Here is a 6,000-nt window from a genome sequence, read left to right as displayed (position 1 = left end):
TAATGGCGGCCGACGGAGTACATGTCGCTACTTAAAGGGATACGGACACGAAAGTTGGCGGGTGGTTTTTTGCGTCGGAACAAAAGTTGAACTGTTGAAAATGACGAATAGAACAAGCTGCTTTAAAAAAAAAATTAACGAGCAACATCTTTTTTTTTTTTTTTTTTTTCGATTTTCTGTTGCACCTTACCTCCAAGCGGCCGCCGGTAGAAGCTGAAATTTGTCGTCATAACATCCACCCGCGCGCGCGCGGCCAAGATCGGCCACAGCCGTCGCAGTGTTTCCGGGGGTGTCGGTCCCTTGAAGCGTTTAACCCCTTTCGGCGACCTTCGCACGTGGTCCGTCCGAAACATTATCCCCGTCGGCGCTCCACGCAGGTGCGGTGCGTCTTACATGAGCCTTCCCGCGGTCGTCGCTCGGTATTTTCGTCGCGGCGCAAGGAAATGCCCAGACATTGCTGTTATAACAGCATCGTCGGTCGTGACACGTCGTCGCACACGTTTCCCAGAGACGAGAAGGTGCGTAAACTTTGATTACCTGCCTATCAGCCATCACGCACAGCCTGGAGACCTCTAAAAATGACTTCATTTGCGTGGGCCACTTCGTCGACGATGATTATGTGACAAGCCCGGCTGTGCTGAAAATCCTCGGCATGCCGCTCAAAAGGCAACGCCTAAAGCCTGACGCTGTGCCATCGGTCTTCTCACGAAAACGCAAGCCAGAAATGATCAGCGGCGCGTTGGAAAAGAGGAGGCGAAAAGATGTCGGTGCTGTTTTCGTTCAATTGCAGCCTTCTTGAGCAGTGTAAGGGCGAGGCTGGGGCGAGATGCCCCAGGCTGGGCACGAAGGGAGTAATGTCTTTAAAAATGTTGGCAAAGCATAGTAATACCACGGCCGCTGAATAAAAAAAAAAAAAAAGGTGGTTTTCTTTCTTTTTTCTTTTTTTTTTTTTTTTTTTTTATCCAGCGGCCGTGGTCATACAATACAAGGCCAGCGAGCGCGACTCACGAAATCAGATACACACACAGTTCTGCACAGGCAAAAACAGAAAAACTGGGCAGAACGCCAGACAGGTGCTGCCATCTGTCGGTCGGCTGGCGAAGTGGACGCGAGAGTCTCGGAGGTACTGATACTGTAGTGCCTAGAATATACTTATTCTAGGCACTATACTGATACCTCACAGCAGTTTCTCACGCCGACGGCATAAACAGTCATCCACGCAGTGCTCAAGTACCCCGCAGCTGCCTCGCCTGCGTGCGCTCTTGAAAAAGCAAGTTTACAGAGGAAATGACAAATAATTCTTGCACAAGTGTCTGGTGCAGAGCGAAACCTGACCGGCACTTCTACGGCCGCCTGCTCTTCTTCGTCGCTTGACGCGGAAGGCTCGTAACCGTAAGCGGTAATATTTCTTGCCAAGTTGGAATGGTCCTCGTCTTCAGACGTGTACTAATCGCTGGTAGAAGCACCAGAACTCGAATCCATGCTCGCGATGGCGGCATCGGCGCGCTTCGAATGACCGCGGCCGGCGTCTGGCTATCCGACGAGGGTGTCGGGACGGCACGCCTTCCAACTCCCGCGGGTCGGGCGGCGAGGCGCGCACTCACAAAAACGCCAAAAATAGGGCCATCGGCTCAAAAATGAGCTAAGTGACTACTTGTTTTCGGTGTAATCACACACTGAGGATTCATTTTCAGCATTTTCGTAAAATTTTCAGATTTCGTGTCCGTATCCCTTTAAAAGAGACCAGGAAATCTAGGGACTTTATAGGCCGGCTGATACCACTGAGAACCCAGGTGGAACACCGCTCTTACCACTGACGAAGCGCAAAAAAAGTGGCACTGGAAAAGGCATCGCTGCGAAATCGCGGTCCTGTTATCTTACCAGGGGTTGAAGATTCAGCGGATGCATTGATTGTACAGTCGCAATCTTTTTGGGGGTGAACATGGGAACACGTGGCCTTCTGAGCTCACAGCGCGGTTCAGCGGCGGCAACGAGAAGCATTGCTCATGCGCAGTGTGTCCGGCGTGCGCAAGTTCTCCCGCCGCGCGCATTGCGTCACGCAAGCAAGTGCGTGTCGTCTGCTGCGCGCGTACCGCAATAAGGTAGCCGTACGGTTCGGGATTGGTGACGATGTTGAACTTCTCATTATGCTCCCCACGATGCATCAATAAACTTGAAAATATATGTAATGTTTTGTGGGCGTTCTCAAGATCATTGTTGATCTGTAGCCAGACCACGCATGCTCATGACACTTGTGGGCGTATTTAAAAAGCGGCTTCCGTCTTTGAGGAGCGTATATATATTCTTGCACATTACCGCATCTGTCAGAGCAGCAACTGAATTTCAGCATGGCCCGCTCTCCCGAAGAAGAGAGGTGGAAAATCGTACAATATTCGCCCAAGGGATATTCACAGCGCTCCATCGGTGCTCTCGTGCACAGGCCGCTAAAGACCGTCAACAGGATTATTCAGGCATTCAGCAAGGAAGGCCGACTCTGTGATGCCCCACACAGGCGTCGACCAAAGGAAACGACGGAGGATGAAGGCGCGCTTATGGTAGCTGCTGTCGTCGAGAGCCCGTTCCAGTCCGCGAGGCAAGTGCGGGAGCAGCTAGATGGGGACGCTTCCCTTGCTACGGACCGGCAACGTGTCCGAAGTGTTGGACTGCGAAATTCTGTAGCTGCACAAAAGCCAGTCGTCACTGCTTCGAACAAGAAGTCACGTCTCCAATTTGCCGAAGCACACGCCTCATGGATGGCAGATGAGTGGGGCCGAGTGATCTTCTCGGATGAGTCGACTTTTACAACTCGCCAAGACCAAAGGATGCGAGTTTGGCGAACCAGAGGCACACGGTAAGAAACTTTTCTTAATGCACGTTTGATTTTGCGAAGGATGGTCAAAAATACGATTTCCATGCAGTTACGAGCCAGCCAATGTGCAGGGAGTCGCCGCGAGTGGCCGAAACTGCGTGAACGTGTGGGGCGCGGTGTCAAGGCATGGTCTCCGGCCTCTGCATCGCATAGAAGGTGCCCTTACATCGCAGCGATTCTGCACAGAAATTTTGGACGATGTGTTGCTGCCCTGCGCCCAAAGCGTCTTTACCGATGCCGACTTTATGTTTCAACATGACCTGGCGCCGGTTCACACGGCAAAAGTTGTCAAGGAACATATGGAAAATCGCAGAATCAGCGTGCTTTCCTGGCCGGCCAAAGGCGCTGACATGAACATCTGCGAAAATATATGGGGGTACATCAAAGCAGCCATGGTGCGAAAACCTGTCCGCCCGACGACTGGGGACGAGCTGTGGGCAGCCGTTCGACAAGAATGGGAGGACCTTCGAGCGCATCATGACTTTGTTCCAGCGCTGTACGCGTCACTGCCCTCTAGGATGGCAGCAGTCGTTTCCGCTAAGGGTTGTATGACAAAATTACTAACATCATCAAAGAGAAAATTATTCCTGCTTACTAATACTACTTCTAAGCGGATCAATCTTTTGTTGAACTTGCACCAAATAAAAGTTGGGATGTTTGTGTTCCCTTGCCTGTTCGTAGTACGATAAGACCACAGCAGAAGGAAAACTAAACAAAGTGAAAAGTTCAAGTAATTACAATAACGCCAAGCACAACGTTCTGAATTAAAAGCATCAAAATCATGGTTTCTATTGAGGGGGAAAAAACTGCTAGCAGACGACACACGCGCGCTACGATGACGTAATGCGCACGAAAGGAGCCCACCCTCCCCGAGCATGCCCGCAGATATTGTGGCTGCCGTCTGACGGCGCTGGTGATATAGAAAGCCACGCGCTCCCGTGTTCACCCTCAAAAAGATTGCGACTGTACCTTCCTCTATCTGTGGCGACATCACGTGGCGACAGCATGGCAATGATAGAGATACGGATTGACCAGATCGTAGACAAGCTTACCTGCGCGCAGCTACACGTTGACTAACTTTGGTTTTATTTTAGCATGATCGCTTTCGGGGATACTTTCGCGACATTTTGCGTGACTAGCACCAGACACGTCGACGGACGCTAGCGTTCCTGGCACGAATGCCGCCGCAGCCACTGCTCGTAGACGCGTCTGACGCTAGTGACGCGAATTCCGCGAAAGTGAACCCATCCACGAAAATGGTCATCCTAGAATACGGCACACTTTTTTAGCCATTCGTGGAATAATGTGACTTGCTTTCTGGCGAACTTGGATTGGATATTTTGGACTCTCGATCATTCGGACATTTAGGCGGTCACCATGGAGCCGGAATTATCGGTCAGTGTCGTAGAGATAGCGTTGGATTTATTAAGCCATTTGCGCTACGCCCTTCTGCAGACCACTGCGGCCACATACGTATTGCGCAGTCGCTAACTTTCGGCGCAAAATCGAGTTGTTTTTGTCGCATACATACATGTCAGGATGGGGCAGGAGCCCTGGTACCCTGAATCTGGTCCCCTTCTCGTCTCGCTTAACCTTTGCGCACACTACATAGGGCCACGAGGTTTCTATGCTCGCACGATTATCGCACTATAATGGCATCAAGGAGATTACATCTTTCGGCAAGAATATTCGGTTGCGTTCATGTACTCGTTTCTATCTCCAGAGCGCTGCTCATCTGTACATTAATACGACGTGGTTGTATACCTAGACGTAAGGCCAGATATTCGTTGCAAAAAGGAAGCTCTTACTTGTCGCCAGTGATTCGTGAAGCGCAGTGCAAGAAGTGAGCAACAAGGTAACACACGGGCAGGTGATCAGCATGCGATCCCAAATATGTTTGAACTAAACAAAAGAAGTACCGTATTTAATCGCGTTCAGGTCAACTTTCTCCTTTTTTTTCCCCGTTATCTACCTATATTCGTGACGAAAGAGTCTCGCCATATAATCGTGAACGAAGGTAACCAAAGCACCTCGTTCCTCCGTCGCGCCCGCTGTAAAGCCTGTCTGGAGATTGTGCACGAGGAATAGAGATGCAAAGTTTCCGGAAATTTTGAGCAATCGGAAAAAAAACTGTTTTGTTTTTCACGTTTTTTTCCGAAATTTTGGAAAAAATGGAAAAGAACAAATTTTCTTTAGCATACGGTCAATAGTTTATTGCGAAATGTCAAAAGCCATAACTCTCATTATGTAAATAACAGAAGTGAAATGCTTTCTGCCTTTTCGCAAACGAATGCAGGGTTTAACAAATCGAAGACAAGCCAGAAGCATCACCGCGAACGCGTTCAGGGGCCGTATTCTGAAACGTTCCCCCTAGGCTAAATTTCTTTTTTCGCTTTCAGGCGTGCGCGCTGATTGGCTGGTTGAGCAAAATTGAATGACGTCGGGCTCAACCACCCAATCAGCTCATCCAATTTTGCTAAAACAGCCAATCAGCGTACACATGAAAGCGAAAAAAGAAATTTCGCCTAGGGGAACCTTTCAGAACACGGCCCCAGTTCTCTGTGAACGGGCGCGGCTTAGAATTGTTACAGCAGTTAGAACAAAGAACACTGAAATGCCTCTTCTGTGGCTATTTCGTTGTGGCTTCGACTATGGAAACATTGATAAAGAGGTCTCCCCGACCGTCAAGGTCTCCCCGACCGTCAAGTGCATCCACACGTCGGAAATAGGCCGTACCACTGCCGAATCTGCTTCCACACGGCTTCATATGCGGACTTCCGCCACAGTTTGCACACGAGGGAAAGTCGAACAATAACGGGCACCCGAATGACGAAGCCACGCTGACGCATTGCGATGGCGACTGCCCTCGTTTGGTATCATGTGCGACGTTTCGCTTTCAACGCTGGATGTTGTCCAAGATTTATTGCTGTACGTTTTTCCCCGCGGAAATTTTGGCCAAATTTTCCAACTGCGTCAAAAAAAAACGGGAAAAAAAGTTTTTTTTTTTTTTTTTTTTTTTTCACACTTCGCATCTCTAACGAGGAATGCTGCATATGCAGCGACAGTACCGAGGACGACGTCGTCGTTGGGTGTGCCGAGGTGCCTGCGAAGCACCCGACGAGCATGCCGCT

The sequence above is a fragment of the Dermacentor silvarum genome, chromosome 8 (assembly GCF_013339745.2).
Source record: "Dermacentor silvarum isolate Dsil-2018 chromosome 8, BIME_Dsil_1.4, whole genome shotgun sequence".
NCBI lineage: Eukaryota > Metazoa > Arthropoda > Arachnida > Ixodida > Ixodidae > Dermacentor > Dermacentor silvarum.
This window is presented reverse-complemented; position numbering follows the sequence as displayed.